Source organism: Heliangelus exortis, chromosome 19, assembly GCF_036169615.1.
Source record: "Heliangelus exortis chromosome 19, bHelExo1.hap1, whole genome shotgun sequence".
NCBI lineage: Eukaryota > Metazoa > Chordata > Aves > Apodiformes > Trochilidae > Heliangelus > Heliangelus exortis.
Window position 1 is genome coordinate 10,320,135 of NC_092440.1, and position 27,764 is coordinate 10,347,898.

Below are 27,764 nucleotides of genomic sequence, written 5' to 3' on the forward strand. Positions count from 1 at the left end.
CTGGCCAGGAAGCATTGCTGCTTGGCTTTAGAGCTCTACATAGAAAACAAAGCCACAGAAATAACAAACACTGGGTTTACTGAGGAGTAATGTGAATTTACTTTCTATTGTAAGCCACAGGAGAACAGTAACTTTCACGTAGTGTGACCTTATAAGCCTCAGCATCTCCCTCATTTGCTGCCTCTAGTGCATACCACTGCCTGTCTGCTTCTGGTGTTGTCTTCTGTGATCATCATGTTGGTGTCTGAAGTCCCTTGGTACTTTACTGACTGTTCTCCTGCTCCTTTCCTCCCCCATGCACATGCTGCTCAAGGCATTTTGGCATCAGGGAGAAGGCAGAAGTACCATTTAATAAATAAAGGATTCCAGATGTGAGCGTGTCCTGGACACTGCTGGTGGAGGAGAAACTCATAATGCACAGAGGTGTTTACATTGTGGTGTGGCCACATGGTATGAGTGGATAAATACATCCCAGATCAAGTTGCTTGCTCTGCTAGGTTGCTTGCCTCTCTTCTTTTTAAACTGTAACTTGAAATCCACACCTTTGGGAGCATGCAACTGGATACCTGCTAGCTCCATTCCCTGCTGGGGTGTCAACTTGATGGTTGGAGCTTCACATTCTTAAATGTCAGCCATTAGGTGTTAGAAGTTCCCTCCTTCCTGCTGGAGGAGGTTCAAAGAATCCCCTGAGAAACGTTTGCTGTAGGAAATGAGAATTGCCAAGATCCTCTATTTCTGTCGAGTATTATGTGATGCCTTCACCTTGTGGAGGATGGAATCGTGGCCACTTCAGCCCCATCCCTCACCAGACAGCAAAGCCTGGTTGTCCTTGTGATGCAGTGAGCCTCTGCCATTCTTTTCTCTGAAGAAAGGCCAGCAGAAAGGGCTCTGCTCAGGGACAAAGTCTCCTCTACTCTCAGAAGCTTGGGCACCAACATTTCTGCCAACACCATGCAAATAGTTTTATGAGTTTTATTCACAAAGGCAAAAACTTCATACAACACTTGGGGGAAATGCAACTGAAAATGAGGTTTTCTTTTCCTTGGTGTGGGGTTTAATTTTGAGCATCTTGAGCAGATCAGTGTGGGGTTTTGAGCTAGACTGAGTTTTGTTTTGATGAGAGCTGGCTGGGAAACTCATCACTTCTGCTAATGCTGGTTCTCCTTGCAGGCTTTGTAGTGACTGTGGTTATTACTGCTGTTGACTACATGTTGACTTTGTGGCAGTGATATCAGTCCTTTTGTTTACCAGCTAACCTCAAAGTAAAAGATGCTGCCAGTGGATCTGTATTTTTCTGTTAAGGTAGCAGATCCCAGAGCGTGCACGTGGGGGATGCTCTGCTGATAAGGCTGCTCCTCTGAGCTTCTGATGCTTTGTAAAAGCCCTGCCTGTTGGTTGGAGCAAATTACATTAAACTCCCAAGCTCTTAAATAATTTTGGGTCTGGAATTCATTTGAAGGGTGAAAAATGGATGTCATGACACTGCCTCCAAGACCCTGCACAAGGTGGTGATGTTCCTCACATGGTGTGCAAGCAGCTCACCTGCAGTGATGGGCGCAGCACAGGGGTTGGAAGGACACCCCAGAGTGTCCCTGGTTTTGTGCTGCTTTTTCTTATTTCACTTTGGGTTTTTTTTGTTGTTGTTGTTTTGCTTTTGCTTTTTTTTATAGAGGCTCAGAATACTCAGAATACTGATGAAAAGAGGAGATGTTGAATGGAAGGAATTAAAAATCAACAACAGAGGATTACATAATTTCAAGCTAGCATCTGCACCATCTCACACTCTTACTTCTGTCTATCATGCCTCTTCTATCTATCTATTTATCTATCTTTTTTTATATCTGGATTTTCCAAGGCAGACCTTGCTGTCTAAGGCTGAGGTATCTTCCTACCTACTGCAGGCTATTTCAGGGAACCATTTGAGGTCCCATTTCCTCCTTTTCATTTTTCATCCATGGTGCTGCTTCTCTTCTGATCAGGCAAGGAGCTCAGTCCTCTGAGGAGCCTCCTGATGTCGACTGGGTAAATGCTGAGGCATCTGAGCAGGCAGAGCTGGGAGATGGGGGGGAGGCAGCTGCCTGAAGACGTGGGAAGGAGGATGTGTGCAGTGGATGGATCCTCCCTTTCTGGGTTTGATTTGGTGTGAAAGGTTCAGCTTCAGGCTGCTGACCTCTCTGGCCCTGAAAGTGTTGTAAGAGCAGTTGCTTGCCTGTGACCTTTTTTGATTTCTGTCCTGACCTGATGTGTCACGCATTGGAGACGATGGTTTTACGAGGATGCTCTTGGGTGAGGAGTGGAGTGCTCTGATATAATACCCCATGTGGTATTATTTTCAGGTATTTCTCAGGTCAAAAAAAAAAAGTACCTGGCAGCTGTGTAGGAGGCTGCTGCTTTGACTGGTATGCACAAGCATTTACAACCATAAATTTTCTTTTTTAGGGTTTTCTTTGGTCCTTTTGTTTTTCTACCTGTGCTCCTCCAGGCTTCTCTGCACTCAGGTAGAAAAATCAAGGCATAAAACCTGATGTGTGTAAATGTGTCTGTCCCAGGAGAGGTGCTGAATGTCAGGGGAATGTGTGGGCCTGTGCTGAGCCACTTTCTGAATGTGTCCTCTAGTTCATTTCCCACTGAGGTGGAGCCCAGAGCAGTTCTCTGAAACAGGAGTAACGTAAATTGAGTGAGCAGTCCAGTTAAGGGAGTAATGAAGTTAGCAGGGTGCCTAATTAAATTAAATTCAGAATTATGTATGGATGATGCCTTTCTGATAATTGCTGTTAGTTTGTCATGGAGGTACTCCATACAGCCCTCTTGGAAGGCAGATTCCCCCTTTTCATATGAATACCTTGGCACCACAGAGGGATGGGTTTTGTACGTAGTTTGCTTTGGCCTCCTTCCTGGTGCTCTCAAGGCTGTTGCTGTGTTGCTGCTTCTTATTTTACTGAGACCTATGGAGAGTCTTGGGGTAATTTCTGTCTCTGCTGTTTATATGTTGTTTTTTTCCTTTCCTACAAACGGGTCCTGCTCTCCTAAATGAGTCCTGGTGCTTTTTCCTTGGTCTCTGTGCCATGCTGATCTCCTGGGGGCTGTTCCTTGTCCTTCTCGTCCCCCAGAGCTCCTGGGGAGTTGCTCCTGCACCTGTAAAGTGTTGGGGCCCAATGTCAAGTCTGGTGACTATGGATATCTCTTTATTTCCAGTCTTTCTGGGCTTCTTCCAAACTACATCACTTTGAAGGTGTGTGTCATTTTGGGTGTAAGTGTTAAGCAGAGGTGAAAGAACAATTTTCAAGCAAGGGAAAGTTGCTGAAATTGAAGACACTTGAGAAGACACAGCCACCTCCTCTCTCCAGGCCCAGGTCTCTTGGTGTTCTGGGGATGGTCAGACACTCAGTCTGAAGATGGGTTGCCAAGGCAGAGCTGGCTCTGGCTGGCAATTACTGACCTTAAAAGTAATGTGCCCTTAATAAAAGGATGTCCATCAGAGGAATAATTATCATTATCATCTTTTCAGCTCTTTTGAGGAGGACAGGTTAAAGGACTTGTACTCCAAGGAAACTGCTCCTGTCCCTCCAGGAGAAGAACATGGGCTTTTCCAAAGGCGAGAGCAGATGTGGGGAAGAGAGGGAGCCCAAAGGACCAGAGCTCTGTTGCTGGTTTGATCATTTCCTCCCCCTCCTCCCTCTCTGCTCTTAGTTTTGCTGCAGGGCTTGTGTATCAAGTCCCAGACAGTGTCTCCAGTGTGGTATTCAAGCTTGTCTGCTCCAGGGGCAAGGCTCTTGGGGACCTCCAGCTGGCAGTGCTGGTTGGGTAGGGAGGCTGTCTGTCTGAATCAACACATGCATGGCAGAGACACTTGGGACAGCAGCTACAGGGATAAATTATGGAAGATCTTTGCATTTGGGGTAGTCTGACTCTTCCTTGCTGATGGTTTCCCTGGGAAATCCTCCCAGTGAGGAAAAGGGAGGCTCTTGCACCCAGTTTGTTTTCTCCAGGGGTGGCAAATGCTTTGCAGGAGGTTTCCCTTTGCTGCTTTATCAGGGGATCTGAAGGTCCTTTGCAAACCCTTAATTAGTCCTGGGTTGCCTTGGCACCTTTGCACCCACTGCCCTTGTGACTGAGTGGCAAGATCGGTGAGCAGTGTTACCCCATCCCTGGAGTGGGAATGTGGAACTGGAAGGATCCTGGCCAGAGGCATTATGAAGCTGAGGAAGGGAGTCTGGAAAACCACAGGGTCTTAGTGACTGGTATAACTAAGTGACTTGCACGGGTGCAGTGACCTGAGCAGTGCTCTGCATGTTTCACGCACAGTTGATTTAAAGGGATGCTGATCACTTTCAGCATGACCTGCTAATTATTAGAGCAGATGAAAGCCTTTTTTCTTTTTTTTTTTTTTTTTTTGCCTATTTAAATCCTCCTCCCCCTGTCTGTCCTCTTTTCCCTCTTCCTTCCCCAGGCCTATATCTAAGCTAATAACCATGATAGAAAAAGCTGAAATAGCAGTATTCCTACAGCTATGAACTGCAGCAGCTATTAACTAGGAAGGAGACAGCAGGTGTCTGAAGCCCCTCTGGAGGGGCTCACCTGGGATAACCCATTCCTTTTAACAGCCAAAGTGAGACCTGCAGAGTGGGAACAGAAAAGGTTTAAGCTCCTTTCTTCTGAGGTCCTACTCTTCAGTGACCTGCATCCTGTGGTGTAGGTTTTAAAGAAGGCTTAAATGTGGAATTTCAGTAGAGTGGAGAGGTTTCCCTGATTAAAGGTAAATAAATACCAGCAAAAGATATAAAAAAATACCGATAAGTGTTCAAAAGTTCAGGGCATATGACCCTTTAATGTTGATGCAATGCCCCTCAGCAGCATAAAACAGAACGTGGAGGGGGTAATGTTAATTTGGTGCAGAAGTAGTTTTTGTGATTGTATCAAGCTGGACATATGGTTTTGGTTTTTCCCATATTTCAAGATCTCTTATCTAGAGACATGGGATGGATTCTTCTGAGTCCTCTGCTCTGTTTCAGATGAATACTTGCAAGTTGTTCTTGTGGTGGTAACTGAGTAGGCTGAGACAGGGGATGAACTCATCTTCCAAATTTCAGCTGGGATGGTAGGTTGGGAGGAAGGGGAGCAAATGGACAATGTTTAAAGAGTGTGTCCCAAATTGCTTTCATTTGGTTCTTATTTTGTAAGCCATTGGCTGGGGTTTCTGTTCTTTCAGAAATCAGCAGCTTCTTGGGAAATAATGGAGCTGTTTAAAAACAGAGAGCAGCTGCTCCATCCTTGCGTCAGCACAGGCTCAGCAGAAGGAAGGGCAATGGTAGATGTTGTTTTGCTGTGATATTCTTCCCTTCATTGCTGTTGTCAGCTTGTGGTAACAGAAGGGCTGATCAAATATACACCAGGAAAGTAAGACTTAATGTTTCTTTGTTCTCTTGGAATGGTGCTGGGAGGGGAGGAGGAGAATGTTTGAGACTTTTATTTATGTGGTTCGGATAGCTTGGCATTGCCTGTCTTGGGAGAGATGTTGTTCTGCTCTTATTTCTTAGGCTGCTCACTGTATTTTTAGCTGGGAAAAGTCTTTGCTTTGTTTGTACAAAACCTTTGCTACGTGATATGGAAACCTCTGGGGGGGGGTGGTAAATATTTAGTGGGAAGAGTATGCTCTGTTCACACTGACTTCCTAACTTGTTTTAAACTCTCTCTTTAAAATCTCGGCCAGATTATTTAAAAAATAAAATGAAAAATGAGGAACGTTGTTGCACAAGAACTGGAAAGAACCCAAATAGTTTGCTTACTGTTAAAATTGCAACACAACTGGAAGCATTTGGTAAAGAAAAATTAATGGCCTGGTGTATTTGTGGTTTCCTGTTGAATCTCAATTTCTTGAGGAGGTTGAAAAACCCATGGATGTTTCCTCAGATTACTAGATAGCATTATACCTTGTGTGCATGATGAAAGACCTTAGCAAAGCATGCCAGATATCCATGGCTCCATCTGGAGCAGGACTGTTTCTCCTTTTTAGTGGGATGGTTTGAGCAGAGATAAACACACAGTGAATTAAGCCTGATCTGGTCCTGCTTCACCGAAAGAAGTCTGAATTTAGGTGCTGTCTAGGAGCATCTTACCTGTCCTCAAGTTAGTGATAGTGTTTCTGAACAGTTCCCTTTGCCTTCCTCCTTTTGGTAGGGATGTGCCAGCATGGACTTCTTCCAATCCAGATGCTCCTGTGCTCTTTAGCCCCCAGGTAGACCTTTTAATAGACTTTGGAGCTATGGACAGGGCTGGCTTGTAAGGAGGAGAGGGTCAAGCAGCCATACAGCAGAGGAAGGGCTGTGCTCTACCCTCTGGGGTATCTCACATCACTCTTGAATGATGATCCTGTGCCTGTTGAGTTGCAAAACCAGACCTGGAGAGAATCAGATGGGAAAAATACCAGGGCTGCTTGGAGTCACCCTCCAGGTGTCCAAGGATGTGAGGGTGATCTGGTTTCATCCTACCCCACTGAAGCCATGGCTCAAGAGGAGGGAGTTTGTCAAGGTACTGGCAGACACCCAGCTGTGGACACATCTGTTTCATGCTGTATGTTGTAGGACTCTTTCTGCTCAGAGCTGCTGCTCTTTGGGAGGTTCTGGCATGACTCAAGAGCTCCTTCTCTTGAAAGTTTGAACTCCTTTTGTGGAGCAGCTGGACAGTGTCAGGGGTAAAAGGGGCTGGGTGGACAGGTGGAGTGATGAACACTGTGGCAGATTGCTGAGGAATGTGGTGGTTTCCATGCCTGGAAGCTTCAGGAACATCTGAGATCTGTTGGGTGAAACCCTGGGTTGGAGACATCTGGTCATAGGTCAGATCAGAGGATTGGAGCTCTCCTTTGGTCCACAGCCCCTGCTTCCACGTCCTGGTTTGATCATGCAGATGGTGTTTGTTTATGCAAACACAGAACTCCTGATGACACAGGGCTTAAGGTTGTGAAATCTTTGAGGCTCCTCTGGATATTCCTGTGGGAAGAGAAGAGTTATCCCTCAGATAACTTCTGTGGGGAAATAGTTAATCTCATTAAACACCAGAGGTTGTTTTCTAAAGCGAAGGCAAGGGTTGTGGGGGGAATGTGGTTAACTGTGTAGACTTGAGGCAGGCTAAAACTCATAAAGGAAAAATGTATGTAGGAGTTTGTAGCTGTGTATGAGTGTACTAAAGCTTTAATTTGAGATCACTGTGCTCAAAATGAGCTGTCATGAAGCTACACTGCTTTCTGGGAGCTGAAAGCAACTTTTTGAGGTGGATGTTGGCCCCACGACTGGAGGCATGTGATGGCTGAGAACGTGCACACTCACTTAAAATCTGCTTCTGGCTGCTCTGGAAAACAGTGAAGTGTTGGGTTTTTGGTGTTATTTGAAGTAATGAAAGAACTTTTTTAAAAACTCATGCTCATCTGATCTTTTGGCTTTCTGACTGTCTCCCATTAGGTTGTCAGTGTGTGTGTGTGTGTGTGTGTGTGTGTGTGCTCTTGGGTTGTTGGGAGTTAAATTTACCTCTTGACTCAACTCTGTAAACGGTCTTCATTTATCATTTCCCAGTTTAGCTCCCATATTAAAATTATAAAAAGGCTGGGATTTATTTTTGTTTTGTATACATTTATCTCCTGTGTATCCTTGTGTCTATTATTAGCATCCTGCTCCATTGCTAAATGGATTGGCCGAGCTCTTGGGGACAAAATATTGAAGCATATGACTTGACTGCTGCAATACCCCTCAGCCACTCAGCTGTTGCAGTATTCAGAGTGCCTGGGGTCACCCGGCCCTTGCTTATTTTAAAGCAAAAGAGGAGCTTTTCAGTAGCCCAACAGTTTCTAAGTGGAGGGAGGAGGTGGATGTGGAGGGGAAGCTCCAGCTGAAAATAAACAGAAAGTAGCGGTGTGTGTTTGGGAAGCATCTGAATCCCAAGGGCAGGGTGCAGCCCTCCTCTTGTTTGGCTTTTTTGTCTGTTTGTTTTCTTGGTGGGATATTTCTGCTTCAGGCTGCAAAGAAGGGAATGTCAATCCTCTGAAAGAGGACTGCTATGGTGGTTGGTTGGCTATGGACTTACCCTTTCCAGAATTAAAATAATCAATTGGAAACTTTAGATGTGTTTCAGCCTTGTTTCAAAATCCCTGTGGCTTCCACTTTTTGCTGGCTGGACACTTATCCTCAAATCTGTACCTAGGGTTTTGGCTTGCAGAAGAGTGATTTCTGTGCTTCCATTGATCTTACTCCTCTCCTGTTTCCACATCCAGCCTGAGCCAGCTGGTTTCTTGCTCTTTTTGGGATTTGCTTTGCTTTTTAACTTGGCTATTGAATGTCCTAACTGTGTTCTTCCCTTTGCTTGCAGGGTCTGTTTGTCCATGTGGCTTCTTAGATTTTCTGCAGTTCTCTCCCCAGTCTTAGGAAGGTTCTACACACTGGAGTGGGATGTCTTTCGGAGGATGAGTTTTTGATGCTTTTAAAACATTTTAAAATAGGTTAGGCAGTGCCTTTGGCGAGGGCACAGTCCAGAACTCACCAAAACAATTAGAGAAGACTCTTACTTGTATAGCACAGCCTGGGATGAGATTCTTGATGTTTTTCTTTTTCTTTCCTTCTAATTTGTTGCTCTAAGAGGCTTCCCCTTGTTCCCCTCTGGGTTGTCTTTTTGCTTGGTTGCCTTTTTTTTTTTTTTTTTTTTTTTTTTTTTTTTTTCCTTCTATTTTCTAGCATGGATTTTTTTGTTTTCTGGCTACTATCCACATGCCAGTTTTTGTGTAACTTTGGCTCTCCTCTGCCTTTGGGCTTGTTAAGTCCACGGGATATACTCTGCTGCTGGACTTCTTGCTGCAGATGGAGGAGTGCTGCTGGGGGAAGCCAGCTTGTGCACAGATCCTTGGATGAGCTGTCTTTTTCCATCTCCTCCCTTCTTTGTGTTCCTCATCCAGCATCCTTTGGATCCTACATCCGTGCTTCCTTGTTTTCCTTCTATTACCAGCATTGTCTGACATTGGAGCCTGTTCCTAAAGACGTGGTTTGGCCCATGCAAAGCCTTTTCTCTGCTGCAGGCTCCACCAGTAGAGGCAGGTATGCCCAGTCTGTACTTTCACCTGGGGCTGGGTGTGTTTTTGAAGGCTCTTTGAGGAGCAGGAGGGTGGTTTAGCCTTGGCCACACAGCCTGGGAGCTGCCTGCTGGGATCTGTGCACAGGATTGAGTCACCTGAAATTTTGCTTCTCTGACCACAGAATTACTTGGCAGGTGGGGGAGAGCTGATCAAGCCAACATGATTCTACTAATTGTCAGGCTTTTGTATTTGTTTTTTGGGATTTATTTTTTTTTTAACATTAATTTTATGAACTTTAAAGCATGCATGACAGAACAGTTTAATTAGCTGTGGGAACTGCTGGAGATAACTCACTGGGATTTTCTGCAAACCTTGCTACCCTTTTCATGGTTTTCAGAGCTGCTGTGAGCAGGCAGGCAGGAGTGCCCATGAACACAGCCCAGATAAGATGTTATCACCTGAGCAGAGATGAAAGGGACTGAGCAGTGGACTGGCTTGTGGGAACTGGTCCCTGATCTGCTACCCCTCCCTGGGCAGGTTCCTCATGGGAATGAGGTGCACCCTGGGCATGGCAGTGCCAGTCCAGCCACACACAGGAGCTTGTGCTTGCTGGGGATTTTCACACACCTTGTGGACCTTTGTGGACCAACCACTTTCATCCAGCTCACCTTCTTGCATGCCCATGTGTCAGGGGAGACCTTTGGCATCCATGAACTTGATAAACTGCAGCCTGCTTTGGAAATCGTTGGGTCTTATCCTCTTCTGCCTCCACCCAAAGAGTTTCTGTGGCTGTGAAACTGTTACGGTTTTTTAAAGTTATACAGACTTTACAAAAAAGTGGGGGTTTGTCATGGTTCCTCAGCATGTGTTCAGAGGCTGCTGATGGATGATGCTCCTGGAGAGAGCTTCAAGTCCCCTGGTCCCTGTTCAGTGAGTGGAAGCTCCCTGAACAGCACTTTGCAGAGGCTGGGGTGCAACCCAGGTCCTTCTCCCAGTCTCATCAGGAAAGTCCTAGTGTCTGGATCCCTTGCCATGGCTGCATGTGTGCTTTACAGACCATGGGTCCTACCTGAGCAGTGGTGGCAGGGCTGCAAGTGGCTTTTAGTCCAGAGGGAGCAGGAGAAGCGAGTCCCACCTTAGAACAACAGAGGTTTTGCAGCAAGGTTCTGGCTTTGTGGTTCCAGTGTTATTAGTGATGCCCAAAGTGATGCCTTTCTGGTGTATTTTTCTTGAGCTCATGGTGATGTTTTTTCTGTGGGCAGATCTGGCTTTTTTCTTGTTTTGTCCCTGTGCATGAATGTCTTGTGTTTGGAGCTGGCTTCTGTGCTACAGTCTTCTTCCTCCTGACACAGAATTGAATGCATCCAGGTCTCCCAGTCTGTGCTGTGAGCCAGTGGTTTAAATCAGGTTTGAATTGTTAAAGGTCGAGGGTATTATTGCAAAAAGTTCATTTAAAAAAAAAGCATCCTGTACGGGGTGCTGTTGGTTATTTTCTTTAAATCCTTAGATTTGGCGTTTGAGAGGAGAAATTAGTGAATGAGGTCTTGAAGCTGAATAAAGAAGTCAGTATTGAATGTTTTAATGTCTTACAGATGTTGGGGGGTTGCAGAGTTTTATTTTAAATTTAACAATGGGAGTTGGAGCAGCTCCAGCACTGTAAAGAATAGTCTCTTTAATTAAGGGTGTAAGCTGGAAGAGCATGTGTAGGGTGATGCCATTTTAAAGTTTCAGCGGGGCTTTGTAGTTGTAACTTGTTATTACTCATCTTGGATCACGCATCTGTGTGCCTGGGGTCGTGGTGGGGATTTTCCTTGCCTGTAAAAAAAAAAAGGGGGGGGGGGGAGCTGGCTTATGTAAGACTAGCAAGGTTTTTCAAGAGGTTTCACCAACTGTTGATTATTTTCCTTTTCCTGTGGCTCCTGATACACACTTTGAAGGTGCAGCATCGTTGCAGGCACATCCACACTGTGTGTTACACACACAAGGTTTTTCCCAAATGACTTTTTTTTACTTTTCAGGTTGGGGTTAGGGTGTTTGGTAGCCATATTTTTAGCTGTTTTCTTGGTAAGAGCAAATTGTGAGGGAAGTTGTAGGGTGAGGGTCAGGAGACTGGGATCAAATGAGGTCTGCTCTGGAAGGTATCCCTGAGACCCACTGAGGTTTCACTGGAGTAGCAGAGGATGGAATTTAGCCACGTGCCTGTGGCATTCAGCAGGGCAGGGCTCAATCCTCTCCCTGCACAAGTTGCCAGGTTTTACTTCTCTGTGGCCTGTTTGCCTGTTGCTTGCTGGAGTGGAACCCAGAAAATTTGCCATGGAAAATAGAAAATTAATTATTATTCTCCCCTAGAAAATGGCAGCTGGTCCAGGCACATATCCCTGGGTTCTCATCTGACAAAAGAGTGTTAAGGGATTCCAGGTAATGTCTTTTATTCCAACCTCTTCTTAGCTCACAGGGCTGAGGTGGCTGCTTGGTGCCAGTTGTGGTTTGTCCCTGTGCATGGCTTTGCCTGGCTCTGTGGTAACACGATGTGCTCTGAAGCAACAACTGCTACTTTTGGCCATTTTTGAGGTTTTTGCTGTAAGAACCAGTGTCTGCCAAAGTTTGCTGCATCCTGGTTTGTGCTGAGCTAATTGACTCTTCTTTGGATAGTTGCTGTGAGAATTAGGCTCTTGTGTGCCATAAGGAAGTGCAGCCTTGTAGGAGCTGTGAGCTTGCCAGGTACCACCGAACCTTTATGGTTTGCACTTAGTGTCTCCTGGTGTGCTTATTCCCATAAAATAATTAATGGAACTAGAGCTCCAAGCAATGTTATCACCTTTGCACATTAAAAAATCATAATTGTGCTCTCTGGCTTAATGAGATTTAGAAAGAAATATTCTTTAATATTCTTTTTTTTTTTTTTTTTTTTTTTGTTTGCCTTCTGGTTTTCGAGTGTTAAGAACTCCCATGGGTAGTGCATTTTTTTCTTGAGCTGGTGGGGGCAGTGGGCTGCCTGCCTGTGGAGGGCTGGCCTTGGAAAGTCACCAGCCACCAACGCAGAGCTGGGGCCTTTGGGTTTCCCAGAACCATTGCCAGACTTAAAGCCAGATCGTGAGTGCTGGCAACACTTTGAGCATTCAGAAGGGAGCTAACTGTATTTTTGTGGTGGCCTTGGCTCTGCTGTTTTTTAATTTTCTCTTTCATTTCTATTGTTTTCTTCGCTTATTTGCCAACTTGCAAAATTTAGCAAATTGCAGAGGATCTCCCAGCCCTGGGGGTGAGTTTTACTCAGAGCTGCAGTGAGCCAGTGCATGGCAGTGACACTCACTGAGCTCCTGCTCAGTGGTGGAAATGAGGATGATGTGATGGATGTTCTGGCCTTGGGGTGGTCAGGGTCTGTGCCAGGGTGTGGAGATCCTGAGCAGCTTTGTGTGTGTATTAAGGGTAAATATTAACTTGGGAGTTGGTGTGTGTGTGTGTTCACTGCTCATTTTGGTAGAAATTGGGTGAAATTACATTGGAGGCTCCTTAACTTCAGCAGTCTTTGCTATACCTTTGCCTTGAATGATGTTTTGAATGTCTCCTCTGAGCCTTGCTGCTGGTCCTCAGGCTCTCTGGGGTGTGCTAGTGCTTTGAACTCCTTTAGCTGCAGAGTAAACTCAAATTGTGCATGTCCCTCATTGCCAGAGGGACACAGGGCATCTCAAGTGCAGTTGATTATCCAATGGGAACCCACAATTCTGTCCCAAAGAGGCTGATCCAGTTCTCCCAGGTTTTACCGAGATAAGATTTGGAAAGTATCTCACTTCCCTGCAGCTCTGCAAAATTGCACAGAGTCCCACAAGCCTCATCACAGCTCCCATGGGAGAGCAATGACAAAATTGCACACACAAGTGATATTTTGCTCTATGTTTTCTGTCTGAGAGCAGAACCTCGTGCTCAGCTTGCTGGAGCAAACACAGCAGAGCGAACCTACCTGCTGAGTAACGGGCTGAAATAAAACCAGAAAAACCCAAATGCCAGGTCTGTGGCAGTTCCTGCAGGTGCTTGGTGAGAAGTCAGCAAATCCACTGAACGGGAAACGGATCCCCACGTGTTGTCCCTGGGATGAGAAGCATCCCCTGGACCACCACCCCGGGCTGACTGCACGTCTGGGTGACACCGGGCGGCTGTGCAGGAAGGAAACAGTTAAAGGAAGGGAGGTTGTTGGGTTGGGTTAGCCATCAGATAGCTAATATTTTAGAGGTTTTTCAGAGCTAAGCTATAAAAAGGCTGTAGCAGTATTTCAACTCACCCATTGTCTGCTGGAAGCCAGCCAACGTTGCCATGCCGACGAGGAATTATTGCTTGCTGCCAGAGCTGGAGGAAAAGCTCATACTTTTGGCTTCAAAACAGGAGGGGTGGACTTATGTAATCCACTGTGTTTATAGGCTGAGACTGGCAGGAGCATTGAGAAATAATTACAGGCTTTCCATTTCATTTCCAGCTTGGTTTTAAGGCTGTGTGGCCTCTCTTTATTTATTTATTTTCAAGTTGAGAGGGTGGCTGCTAAAGATGCAGGAGGTCACGGAGGTGATGTGGGGATGCTGCTAGGTAAGTACCCCCCTCCCATCTTTTCCCTCTCCAGGCTGGCTGGGCTGCTTTTGTTTTCATAGTGTTTTGTCTGGAGAGCTAAACTAGGCCACAGCAGAAAGAAGTTGCTTTGAAAAAACTGGGACTTGGCCCCACGACACAGAAACAGTGTTTGGTGCTGGAGGCTGAGAAAAAAACACTTCTGTGGTTGTCCGGAGGTGGCCAAACGTTTGCCGACGGAGGGAAAGTGTGAGGTTTTGTGAGCCTCAGCTGCTTTCTGAGGTGATTTTATCCCTTCAGCCCTTGTTGGCTTGGAGTGTATGTTGGTTGGGTTTTGGGTTTTTTTTTTTGGGGGGGGTGTAGTGGCAGGGAAAAAGACTCCCTGACAGGGAAAAAGGAGGGTAAAAGTTTGTTGTGTTTTTTTCGTAACCGAACATCTTCATCCTCCATGTTGCTCCATCGGCCGGAGAGGGGTTTGTCAGGGTGATCAAAGCAGTTTTGCTGATGCTTTGTGCTTTTGAGAGATGAATTGCAAAGTTTAGCCTGTAATTAATGTGGGTTTGTTCAGTCCCAGGAACAGTCAGCAGATGATGCTGTAATTTGGGTTTGCCTGAAAAGCTGTGCGAGGTGTGTTTGGACTTGGGTCAGGCTGGTGGGAGTTTGCAGCTGCTGTTTTTGTGCTGGCTGTTGCATAAAGGGAGTTACTGCTGGTAAACTCTGCTTGTAAAGCTTATAGGTTGAGTGGTTTTGTGTCCTGGAGATCTGTGGGGGATGCTTCTGGTGTGGGAATCCCTTGCCTGAGATGGTGTTTCTGCTGGTGCTGGTTGGGGCAGCGTTGGTGCCTCCTGAGCTGGGGTGAGCTGTGCCTCACTTTTTCTTCAGTAAAAGAATAATGTTACAGCTGTGACTTTTTAATCTCTCTGACACTGGGTGTAAAGCTCCAAAGAGTAGATGAAGCCCGTTTTAAGAGGGGGATATGAAGAAAAATCGTTTGATATGCTGCGGACTTGCTGCGGGGTTTACAAAGGCTTAGAGAAACTGCACTGTGATTTATTTATGTATTTATAAATTTTTATTACATTTTCCTTCATTGCACAGTGTCCTACAAGGCAGTTACGTTCTCAGTTGGTGCTAATCTGACTTTTTATCATTGTATGGTGTGTACAGATGAAATATCCCTACTCCTGTGCCAGGTCTGCTCTGGAGAGTGGAGTTTGGTGTTGGCTGCCATGTTGAACTTCAGACATGCTGTGGTTTTTAGGGACAGTCACACACAAACACATTTCTCCCTATCTTGAAATACAGGGGTGCTTGGATGGAAGTGGTGTATGTGAGGGGTTGCTGAGCACACGCTGCAGAAGTAAACTGCTTTTTCTGCAGTTGCTGCATCTGTTCAGCAGTTACAGGCAAAAACTTTGCAGAATGGTGGCATGCTTTGAGTTGGGAAATGTCCCTTGAAACAGCAGGCATGCCTGTCGTTATCAGAAACACACGGGTCTGTTACACAAAATAATTCAATAATTTAATGATCCATAATAATATTCTAAGTCCTACCACAGATGCTGTTGGACTCAACACATTAGATTTGTTACTGCAAGGCTTTTTTTTTTTTTTTTTTTCCTTTTTTTTTCCTCCCCCCTCTTCCTCTGGGATGCTTGCCAAGATGAACTGTATGTTCTGTTCTCCGGAGCTGTGAGTAATGTATGTGTATATCTATAACACAAGTAATATGAGGATATAAAATGTGTGAGTGTGCAGGATTCCTGTATCCTGAGCCGCACACACGGTCTGTGTGTGTTCAGAACCAGGGTGTGATACATGTCGGGGCAAAATCAATGACATGCCTTGGAGTTCCTGCTTGCTGCAGAGCTCTCTCTGATGGCCTCGTCCCAGGGGGCTGAACCAAAATTCCTGTCGCCAGCCACGGTTTGCCTAGTTGATTGTCCTCTGGGAGGAGTTACAAATTAGGGAGACTTGGAAGTCCCTCCCTGCTCTGACAGGGTAATCCAGCCCTAATGAAGTGTGGGGAGAAGATGCTTGCACTGTAGCCTGATGTTTCCTGAGAAGTCGGTGGAACTGTGGGGTGTCTGGGGGTGCTGGAGGTGTGAGCATCAGGGGGCAGAAGGGGTGCAGGGGGTCCCACTCGGCACCACCCCAGGTAGGTGCAGCTTCAGGAGTGGCTGTACAAGGGTTGCACTCCAAGGCAGACCTACTGCTTCTAATGGGATTGTTTTTTGTGCTGTTTTGTTTTTTTGTTTGGTTTTTTTTGTTTGGTTTTTTTTTGGGTGTTCTTTTTTAAGATTAATCAAATGGGCTCTCAATTTTATTTTTTTTTTTTAATGTGAAAAATGAGAAGGTGGCAAGTAGCCAATTCCCCCGCCTCCCTCTCCCCAGCTCCGATGAGGTCATTGCCTCTTAAAGTTTATACCAGGCACTGAGACATGGCTGGAGGAGCAAAAAGGCAACAAATGTATCTCTCGGGGTAGGTGGGAGCGATGACACTCACTCCTTGAAATACTTAAGAGCTGTAAGTGATGCCTGAGCAGGAGTTGTGAGTGGGGAAGGGGCCTGGTCCAGCTCTCTGGGAAAACCTTGCAGGATGTAGATCCTGGGGGGAAGAAAACACCCTGGTTCTTACCTGGTTTCTGCCATGCTCCACGGAGGTGAGTGCAAGGCAGGACCCGGGCTGTTGGATGTGGGTCCTGGGAGTGGTTGTGATGCTGAGTGGGCTCTGGAGGGAAGGAGTGTGCATGCAAAGGGTCAGGCATGTGCTTGGGTGAAATGGGGTTGGCAGCAGTTCTGGCACTCCTCAGCTCCCTCTTGCATCCATTTACTTTTCTTTGGGAGTTTCCTCAGCACTGTTTTTGCAACTGGGTTGCGAAAGTTCATGACCCAGTGAAGGATCTCTCCAAGACCTCAATGTCCCTGGCTGAGTGGCTGCCTGGAGAAGTTTGTTTTTTTCCCCCTTGAATGCCATGTTGAGCTGCTGGTGAATTCCTGAGCCATTGTTTTCTCCTTGTCTGTCCCCACCGCTGTCCCAATTCCTCTGGGGGGGAAGTGATGGAGAAAGGGGAGTGCCCAGACCATGAGGTAGGTGGGTGATATTTGTGGCTTTCCTAGAAGCTGCATCCCAGCAGTTTGGATTTTGAGGAGTTTGTGTGCATCTGCCCTCTTCCTTACAGCCTCTGCTGGTGTGCCTGGGGATGGTGGTCTGTGGACTATTTGTGGTTTTAATTTAAAACAGTTAAGTCAAAAACTGTTAAAACTGTTATAACAGTTAAGTCCCTTTGCCATGGTTCTGATTATGGCCAGAGTTTGCTGTACCTTCTAGGGGTGGTCAGGAAGAAGACTCTTAATGCATCTTTATTTAGCTCTTACTGTCTCATTGCTCTGTAGAGGTGCAAGGGGCTGAGTCCATTCTGCATGATCCCACCAAATTGTCAGTGAGCTTGTGCTCAAGTCCAGAAATCAAATATTTGCTAGGTCAGAAAAAGTGGAGTTGTGAGGTGTCAGAGGGTGTGCAGATAGTGGAGAGATGGATACTCACTCATTTTTTTAAAACTACCTTTGTAAAAGCTTTGGCAGCAATCACTGCAGTGGGCAGAGTGTGGGTGTGCTTTTAGGGGTTCATTCCCCCCGCCCATCAGTGGTGGGTTTCAGAGGTGGGCTGGTGTGTCCACCATGGGTTTTTATATAAAGTGAATCTAGGAAGAAGCTGTGAAAAGGTTAAGAAGTAGGAAGAGGATGGGAGGAGGCTGTTGAGATGTCATCTGTGACCTTGGAGGCTTCTGAGCAGAGAATAAACACCAAGAGTAGCAGACGAGCCAGCATCTGCAGTGCTTCGCAAGGATGGTAAAGATCTGGGAGGGAAGGTCTGGGAGATCACTATTTGCTGACACCAGGAACTTAACAAATCCTTTCTTAAAATGGAAGCTAGCAGTTACCTGTTCTATATATAAACAAGTGCCCGAGGGCCCCAAGTGCACCCATGTGAGCAGCCTGAAGCTTCCCTGCATTGGCTTTAGTCTTGCACAGGTAGGGATGCAGCTCTGATCTTCCCTGGCACCAAGGATGGAAATGTAGAAGTGCAGTTGGAAGTTTGTAAGGGAGGGAGCTTGGAAGGTGTCCCACATGCTACTATGCTTTTAGGCAGAAACTTAAAAAAAAAAAATTAATTACAATTGCTGTTCCATCGCAGTTTGTCCATTCTCTGGAACTAATTTTGGCATCCTGTTAACTGCAGCTGCTCTTGTGCTGCTGCACCTCAACAATAGCTTCCGTGCACCTCTTTGGCTTCTCCTTAACAGCCTCGTTGATTTTTTTTTAATTTTTTTGTCCCTGTTGACAGGATACAATCACTCCTTGTTAGCTCATCTTGCTCTTTCCCCTTTCAAGGAAGGGAAGGAGCAAGGGAACCAGATCTGATAATTCCAGTGAGTAGAACTGTTCCCCTGAGCCCTGTATAAAGAAATAAAAAGCCTCTCCTTCTCTCTGCTTCTCTTTGAGTGCAAGCACTTTACCCTCTTGGATTCCCTGCAGGCTCCTCATACTGCTAAAATTGAAACATCAAGATGTCTGAGGCAGCAGGAATTACCATCAGTGTTTTGACACCTGGAGGTACAATTTCTATTAGCTTTTATATAAAAACAACACCAGTTTTGCCAACAGACTTCTTGTTAAATAATGCATGAAGACCCTACTCCTGGCAGTAGGTATTTTTCTTTCACTTTCCTGGACTCTCGGCTAATGGCTTAATTTTTGTGACCATTGAGGAGAACGATACATGCACCCGGGAATACAGATGTGAGCACACATGTGCTTAATTCCCAGGCAGAGAGTCAATTATCCCTTTTGCTAATGAAGGTGGAGAGATGGGGGGAAAGCAGTTTCAGGTTGGTCTGAGAAGGCTTGGATCGTCTTTTGTAATTTTAATTTTTGTATCATCTTTTTCATCTTTAATTATCTGCTGTGTTTTAAGGCAGGCTTCCCAAGTCCCTTGTAAAAAAAAAAAAAAAAGTAATAATACGAAAGTAAATAACACTGCTTATATGTGACATGAGCGACCCTAGGGGGGCCTGCTTGCCCTGAGATGGAGACTTCTTGTCAGAAATAAAGAAGAGGTAACTCATGGTTTTGCCTGGATGGTGCTTGGCGTCGAGCATATGCTCTGTGCTCGTGTTTGGGAGAACTGAAGTGAAACAGAAGGGCACAGCATGTGGATGTGACTGCTAATAATGAGAATCAAAGTACAGTTTTGACACTTCTAACCTAATAAGTGGTGCTGTGTGTGAGAGCCTGCTTATTTTCCTTTTCACCATGAGATGCTTTGACAGAGGAGTAAAGTCCCATTTTGACGTTTCTGTCATTTTAACTAAAGAGAGAGATTACAGTAAATTGGATTAAGTGAAAATCTTCTTCAGATGTTTGTGGTTTGGGCTGATTTATGGATAGATGTCATTTCAACGTCATTCTGCATTTTTTAAGCATCTGCTTGATGGTTGCTCTGTTGCTGCAAATAGTCCATACAGAGGAGGGAAGGCTGAGCAAGAAGCAGCTACCCGTGACAGATTTAATGCTGGCATGTGGCATGGGGACAGCAGAATTCTGTCCTTCTCGTGTTCCCAGCCACATAGTGCCAGATTCTGTAATGGGTGCTTGGTTCTTATTTGAGTTCCAGTTATTAAACTTTGTTATCTTCTGCTAAGAGTCATTTAAACAGGTTTTTCGAAGTATTTTTCCCATACTGGGGAGAAATGGTTCAGTGCACACCTTTTTTATTCTGCATTTGGCAAATCCTGGTTTGCCTGTTCCCCTGTGACCAGTGAGGACATTCTTTGTGGTTACACTCATGCAAAGTCTTGGCCTCATTGCAGGGTCCATCCCTCCCCATGAGTATGTGTGTGTGACTTCTCCAGGAACCAAAATATTCTCAAAAGCATGTGCTGGCTCACCAACATTAGCAACAGCATGTGAAAATACTTTGTTTATGGACTAATATTTCCAAAAGATAGTGCTGGAAGTTTTCCCCCTGAATTAACAACGTGAGACTTCTTCAATATGTATGGCCTTCCTGGCTTCCTCTAGACAAGCAATTTAGAAGCTGCTGGTGCAATTTGGAAAGCTGTATAATCTCTTGTGGGTGATGATGTAACCAGCACTGTAATTGAAGCTGCCAATGATGTCATTGATGGAGTGGTCCACTGTTGCCTGGTGCAGTGATTAGTGGGATGAGTTTGGGATGAGTTTGAAGCCTTTGTGCCAATGGGGATGGGAAACTGGGAAGTCTGCAGCCCTAAGTGGTTCTACTTGCAAACACAGGTTTTAATTTCTGGGAATTTGGGAAAATACATCTGATCCTGCCTCAAAACTGGTGGTTTTTTGAGTCTAGGTGTAGAAGTTTATGGGTTTCAGTTGTGGTCTCTAGAAGTTTATTTGCAGGTTTGATGTTGGGTTATGGTTTTGTACCTACACCAAGAGGTGTCAGGGAGTTTTCTGCTCCCTGGGCTGACTCTGCTCTGTGCCAAGCAAAGGCAGCTTTTGCCCAAGGGAGTGTGTGATTAGGGCTGGGAGTGAGAAGGTAAAAACTACCATTAATTCTCTGAAGGGACTGGATGTCTTACAGTGTTAATCTATGTTGATTTTCACAGCCCTGGATCAGGAAGGTGCTGCCCAGGTCTATGTTACAGGTACAGAAAAGTACTGTCAGAATCAGAGCACGTCAGACCCTGGCTTCTTGGAGTGGGCAGGTGGGGGAGCAGGGGAAGAGCTGCTCTTATGAGCTGTGAAGAATCCAACCCATCTGCTCCAGCTGTGTGCCTCTGCACTTGGTGTTTTTATCTTCTCTCAGTAAAGCAAGTGAGCAACTGGCAATGGATTTCTTGGCATGGACCTTGCTTTGTTGGGAATGATTTTCCCTTTTTGCTTAGTTGGCCCTTTCTCTTCCCATGCCTCCCAGACACATAGCAGGTTGAGCTCAGGTGAGACATCTGGTCTCTCCTTGCTGGGGAGGATGGTGGGAGGGCACTTAATCGCTTCAGCACAGTTCCCTGAGAAATGCTACATTAAATATCTCGAGTTAAGAGCTCCATCTAAAGATGTGAGACTCGTTCTGTCACCTTGTCTGCTTTCAGAAGTCTCCCTGTGGAGGGGAAAGCATAAAAGCTGCTTGTGTGTGCAACCAAGAGCAAGGATGAGAATTGCTGCTTCAGGGCTAGTGGAGCAAGTTCTGGGCTCCCCATCATGGGTCAGACCTGGAACATGCAATTCCTGAAGTCCTGACTGCTCCAAGCTGGGCTGAGTGGTGCTGGATAAAACCTCAGGCTGCTGAGAAGCTTCCTCCAAGCTGAGCAAGCATCCAAGCAGAGGGATGCCCATGCCCTCTCCTCTCACAACTCTTCCTGCAATGAGTTCTTAGTCCCCTGGAAATCACTGCTCCTGTTCAAGTTTTGCAGCCTGGTTTGAGTGAGGGAACAAGGTCCAGTAGCCATGCTGGTGGCAGTGGGGGACTGTCCCACTGTGGGCAGCACTTGGGCAGAGATGCTTCCTTGATTTACCAAAGATATCCTGGTGGCTGGCAGTGAGGAGGGGAGAAGAGAGTTGTTTGTTTGTTTTTTTTTTTCTTCCCTCAGGTGTGGGTGAATCAGTGCTGTCTGTGATGGTTTCTCACTGTGACAGGCTCTAAATGGAAACTCTCAGGGGAAATTAGCCTGCAGCTTTTGACTTTATTAAATATTCTTCAGTTCCATCCCAAAGGATCACTTTTTAGTGCTCTGCAATGTTTCATCTGTATTTTTAACATCATCTGCAGGAAGTGTGACCATGTATGGCCTATATTTACATTAAATCTGTTCAGATGGCTAAGAAACGGTGGGTAGAATGTTCTGTTCCTCAGGTCTGTAACATGAAAATGTCTTCTAGGTAGATAGGAGAACCTCAGCTGGAGAGATTGCAGATTATTGTCAAGTCTGGTATCTTAGGTAGAGTTATGGCTTCTAATGATTGATTTTAGCCGTTTATTAAGATACCTATTTAATGATTGATTAAGCCTTTATAAACTATTCGTAACTTTTAAAATGTGACCTGAATAACTGTAGCTCCAGTAGCATCTAGCTAATAAATTCTGTCAACTTACCAGGCATTGCATATCTACAGTGTATTTTATGTTACAGACCTTACATGTGTTCAAGTTTTAAGCACCTTGTTACAGATTATTCTTGGTGTGTTTTAAGGCAAGAAGTGCAGTGTCTTCTCAGGGCTTTGCAGGATCATAGGATGGTTTGGGTTGGAGGGGACTTTAAAGATCATCTGGTTCCAACCCCCTGCCATGGGAAAGGACACTTCCCATAAGATCAAGTTCCCCAGAGATCCATCCAACCTGGCTTTACCTTTATTTAACCAACAGCCAAAATCTAAAGGTAACTTCAGCATACAAGTTTAAAGGAGACCTTATTTTTTTATTTTTTCAATCTGCCTTCATTGTCTGTGCATTGAAGCATTTTTTCCATGAACTGCTCAACTTTCCATGTGCTGGAGCTGTGCAGAGCTGGCTGCTGGGATGAGCTGTGTAATGGGATATCTGAATGGCAGCAGGAAACCTGCTCAAGTTTAAGCAGACCTGATTTAAAAGCAGATTCAGTCAAACCAGTACAAACATCTTGCATGGAAAAATTAAAAACTCTCTTATGTCTGATTGATGCCACTTCTGCTCAGGAGGGTGACTACTGCTGAGGGATGTTGAGAATGAGTTAAACCTCTCCAGTGCAGGTTAGGGGTGAAAACCCTGATCCTGTTCTTAACTGGGCTGAAGGAAGTTGAAATTTGGCAAGGCAGGGTGATTGGTTTGATGTGCTACCTTCATTTGTCCCTTCTGGGCTCCTGCCTAGCAAGTGACTATCTGCTGTGCGTGGTTAAATGTTCCTGATGGATGGTGTGTGTTTGAAGAGTAAATCTGTGCTTTTTCTGTGGGAGTCTGAGCTTGTGAGGCTCAGTCATGTTGTGGCAAGGCTGATGATGTAAATGAGCACATGGGGACTCAGAGGATGTGGGAATGGGTTTGTCCTGTTGGTGACAGATGTAAAAACAAAACTGGGAAGCCTTTTTTTGAGCTCAGGATGGGGGCTGAGAAATCCGGGAGGTGATTCTGGAGAAGGTTGCAATTTATATTTCATTTTCTAGCATTCCTTTTTTACCTTTAGCATCTGTCTGCAATATTTATTGGTTTGTTTCTGGAGATTTTGTACTAATTGGTAACCAGGCATGCTGCAGGAGATGTGGGGAGAAGGGGTTGTCTCTGGTGGTCTCTGCTCCCTTGTTTGGTTCCCAGCCAGATGTTCTGCAGCTGTTTTCACTGCTGAGATTGCAGGGGTTTGTACTAGGGAGGTTTCCCAGAGCTGACCCCTGTGCTGGGGGCGAGGTGGTGGCAGACAAAGGTACCTCCCTGGCCTGCTGCTTTCCCTCCTGCCCCCTCCACAGGGATGTGTGTGGGTGCTGTGTGTAAGTGCCAGGTGCTTCTCTAGGGCACTGAGATAGGGGAAAGAAAGTGAAGCTTTAATTTACTCTTCCTGACTGCTTAAGTATTTTTTTTTCTGTCATTTTTCTTTGTCTAGAAAGTTGATAACTTTAACCCAGAGCTCAGAATGGTGGACACTGATGTATTGTCAGGGGGCAAGCAGCAAATTCCCCTTTGGGTAAGGGTTTACCATTCAAGCCTTGACCTTGTTAAAACATGTTAACTCAATAAAAGCCTGAGCATTTAAAGACAAGTGACTTCTTCCTGCCTTGAGGGGCATAATTGAACCATTCCACACCCCTTAAACCAGAGCTGTGGGAGGAGGAGGAGGACCAAGGAGCTCCCTATCCTGCCTGCCAGGATCATCTCTGGGAGCTGCTGGGAGAGCCTGGAAGTGATTTCATAGGAAACCCACGATTTCCCACCTGCTGGGAGGATGACACTGCTCCTTCTGCAGGGCAGGCAGTTCTTGCATCAGTTGAAATTGTGGTCAAATGTTTTTTTGTTCAAGCAGACTGATTTTCATGGGTAAAGTATGCAACAGAGCTTTACTGGGCTCAGGGGAGGGAGTGGCAATAGTACAACTTAAAAATGGGACTTATCCCTTTTCTCATGATTTCCTTGCTTAAACGTTCCTCATGAGTTTCCAAAAGTACATTGTGCTTTTGTATTTATCTCCACAGAATGGATATTGATGCAAGGAGTCAAATTAATGTGTCCAAAAGCATCTTCATCCCTTAATCTACTAGAGAATTTTCAAGGGAAATACAGGAACTTGCTGTGTTGCCAGTTTGAAGTGTCATGTTTGTGCTTATGGAGCTGTAATCAGTACCCACTGGTGTGAATCCTTCTGGAATTGCAGCTTAGAAAATGAACAAATAAGGAATTCCCCATTCCAACCAAATCCCTGGAACACACGCAGTAACCAGCTGCATGGAGGAGTAATCCCTACTGCAACTGCTTTACACTTGGAGTACTGTTGTTGCCTCTTGGCTGTTTAAAAAGTACTGGGCTTCATTTTTATTTATTTTCTCCCGTGAAGTCTTCACTTCTATGCTATCATCTCCCTGGAAAAAGTGTCTTTTCCAGTCCCTTTCTGGACAGGGAAGCAGTCTGTGCTTGGCAGGGGCTTGTGCTCTCTCCCAAAGGAGAAAAGAGAGTCAGAGCATCCAAATGGCATCATGTTTGTACCTGTGGAACCACTTCTTGACACCCTTGTGCCCTGTGGCAGAGGTTGGGTGGGGCGTGAGGAGCAGGGGAAGATGGTTTGATCAGATTCTTGGCTCTGTCTCTGTCTTGACAGAGTCCTCATGGGACCACAGCTATTTGAAGTGAGATCCACCATCATTAGCTGCTCCCATTAAAGTACCAGGGCTGCTAATTGCAGTTGTTTCACGAGAGCTCAGCTGCCCAAGCAGAGGTGATGGAGATTTGGGGATGTTAATCCTTTTAGTTACCCCTGTGTAAGCTGTCCTGTGTCAACTTGATACCAAGGGAGACTCATTCCCTTTGCAGAGGCAGCCTCAGGTGCCAAGTCTTTTCTTCCTGTGGGTAACCAGGATTCATTTTAATTTAAATATGAGGCCTTCATCAAGGTTATAAGCTCAATGCATGAAGGTTCTGGGTAACATCCTTAAGTACCCTCCCCCCATATACACTCTGGAAAATTATTATGCTGAGATTTGTTTCTACAGCTCCACAAAAGCAGTGATTAAGCTTGGGACTCTGCTATTCCTCCTGCCAGCATCCCTGGTGTTTTTTTCCAGACCACTTTTGTCCAAAGTAAATCCCTCTGTTAAAGCTTCTGCTTGCCCATGAGAGGTGCTTCCCAGCTGATGAGGGTTGCTTTGCATCAGACATTTCCCTCGTGGTTTTTCCTTGGTTCTGCTGTGTGGCTGAAGAGTTGGAGGGTGATGAACCATCTGAAACCTCAGCCCCAGGGCAGATAGGTGCAGGGTGACAGGAGATACCTGCTTGTACCTGGATAGCTTTGAATTAAGCAATTGCAAAACAGGGCAGACCGACAGCCCAGGATTTGGGCATTGTGCTAGGAAATGAGGCAAAACTCTCCCTCCCTCTGCTACAACAGGGTAGGGAGAGCAGAGGCTGCTGCCCCTGCCTTGCTGGGGCTCATTGCTTCCCTGTGGAAGAGCAGACCCTTTGAGATCTCATCTGTGTAGTGTGAATTTCAGTCACCTTTCAGGGACTCCTTCAAACTCCCAGGAGCCTGTAAACAACCTTGTTCCAAGCCCAGGAGAGGCAAATTACAAAGGGTACAACCAGGTTGCTGTTTGAGAACTGTCCTGATGAGAGCCAGAACTCCTGATCTGCTGGGGACTGACTGATGGCTTGTTGTCATCGGGACTGAGCTTGGCTGGGAAGCACTGAAATCCCATTTACCCACTTGTGAGGGTTCAGTTATTAAACACATCAGGGATCCATCTGCTTTGTAAGCCTGTCTGTGGAAACATAACCCAAATCTTGGCTCCTGCAAAGTGCCATTTGCCTGTGAGTGAGGTTGGAGGGAGCTGGAGCTGTGCATGACTTTTTTTTTTAGGGTAAGGCTCTCCTGTGGACTCGGAAGGGATGAAGCCCTGTGCCAGAGCTCCTGTTGGAATGGGCTGCTGGTTTGTGGACCTGGGGATTTGAGATGGGGATGGAGGAGGTGGAGATAATGTTTTTCTGCCCCCCTGCCCTAACTGCCAATCATCTGGCATTCTGTGAGTTGTTACATGGGGGATGCAAATGTTGAGATTTTTTTGGTGCCTCACTGGAGGCTTTGACTTTCTGTCTAGGAGCTATTAATTACCTAGACAAGGAAAGCTGAACATACCCAATTAATATCTCCTACTGCTTAGACCTGTCTCTCCAGCTGATCTGCTGCAGACTAATGAGCAGGTCCTTTGCTGGGCAACCAGTGAGCTTGAACTTCTCATCAGTTTTCCTGGGGAGGAATGAAAGCAGCAGCAATGTTCAGGAACAAATGGCTGAAATTTGGTTATTAACCTGGGCTGAAAATTGACTCTATCTGCTACTAATTACCTGGGGAATGTTAAGAGAAAGGTCTGGTGAAGGGTTCAGAGCTGATATTTGAGAGATGATCACAAGCAATCGAGTCAGTGTTACTTAAGTTCCTGTCCTGCCTACAAGGTGCAGCTGCATTGCAAATCCAGAGTAAAATGGGTTAGTTTAAAACAGCTCCACTCCCCAGTGACTCCCTTCTTTACTGATATTTTATGGCACAGCTGCATAGCATCTCAAATATTTCTGAGTGCCTTAGTTTACAGGTCATTTAATTTATTTGCAAGCTCTGTTTTTGTTCCCTAGGGTAATGTTGTTCCTTTGTGCTTGTCTTCCTATGGAGGCATTAAACTGTGCAGTTTGTCACAATAGTTCAGCTTTTATGCTGGCAGTCAGTGCTCTTCAAAGATCTTTGTGAAATTTCAACTCCTGAATCATTAGAGGATCATGGAAAAAAAAAAAAAAAAAAATTTAGAAAGTGAAGATGTTTTGTTGTCTTTGAAATTGGGAACGTGTGGAAGGAAAAAATGTTTAGCACTACAATGTGCCTCAAAGAACTTATCTGAGGAACTCCAGAAAATGAATTTTCCTTCTTTATTCAGGATGTAAATAATCGAAAATGTCACTCCTGAGCTGAGTAATTTGTTCAACAAAAGGATCTTGAAGAGATGACTCCCTGAGCTTTCAGGAACGTGCCCAAGACATCAGAGGCTCTGTCTCTGCAGCAATGTGAAAGGAAGGGTTTGAAAATCAAATGAGCAGCGTGCTCTGTGCAAAATATATAAATAAATCTCACAGGTGGGTTGTAATCTCCCTCGCATTTTAAAACCCTTGTTTATCTTGGGAGTCTGGGGTTTGGGTTAGCTCCTGGGAGCTGCAAATGGGTGCAGTGATAATGTGTTGTTACAGTCAGGGCTGTTAATGTGCTGCTTAATGTACTGGGGAGGGTGGCTTACACAGTCCTGCTGTATTGTTATTGCACATTAGCAAGGAATTGTGGTTGTTTTTTGGGGTTTTTTCCCCTTTGGTTTAAAGTTGGTTTGTGCCTTTTTTATTCAACTGAGATTAGCACTGCCTAACAGTTCAATATTTAAGCCCTGATTTCACGTAAAGGGGGGGAGCTGAAGTGGAGATCTTATATAGTGTGTGTGTGTGGGAGGGAATAGTGGATGGGAGCAGATGCTTCAGTCTGCACCACCCTGAAAAGAAATTTACTCCCTGGATAATGGAGGACCCTGGATTCAGGCTGATTCCAGCTGCTGGCAGAGCGTGCTGGGGGCTGTGAGGAGCTCAGCAGTGTCTCAGGTGGAGTCCTGAGCTCTGCCCTTCCCTGCCATTGTCCCAGAAAAAGCAGATTTTGAAGCTGTGAAGAAACTCCCCTGGTTTCTGGGAGCTGTAGAGGAGAGCCCTGCAATAATAGGCTGTATGCACCCACCCCATGCTTAAAATTCCCCAGGATCCTGAGTGGATGTGGCAGGATAGGGTGAGCATTGCACCATTGTGCAATGCTGGTGGGGGATTGATAGAACAGGAGGAGAGTTTGGTTTTATCCTGGCAAAAACATTTTGTTTCAGTTCAACTTCTGCAGTTCTCTATCTGGAGCTTTGAGCTGGGCCTCCATCAGAAAAA

The 27,764-nt window shown here is 45.6% G+C and overlaps 1 protein-coding gene and 1 long non-coding RNA gene across 21 annotated transcripts in view; one reads left to right on the forward strand and one right to left on the reverse strand.

Annotated features, from left to right (window-relative positions):
* LOC139805061 (uncharacterized) overlaps positions 1-27,764 on the reverse strand; it is a 340,345-nt gene that overhangs the window by 151,459 nt on the left and 161,122 nt on the right. The window lies entirely within an intron of this gene.
* Positions 1-27,764, forward strand: part of NCOR2 (nuclear receptor corepressor 2) — a 225,672-nt gene that overhangs the window by 36,384 nt on the left and 161,524 nt on the right. The window contains exon 1 of one of the 20 annotated variants that reach the window (XM_071763001.1): positions 13,604-13,627. The exons of the other annotated variants lie outside the window; for them this stretch is intronic. The gene's annotated coding sequence lies outside the window, so the exon portion shown is untranslated. Of the gene's footprint in view, positions 1-13,603; positions 13,628-27,764 lie in introns of those variants that run through there. 20 annotated transcript variants of the gene reach the window in all.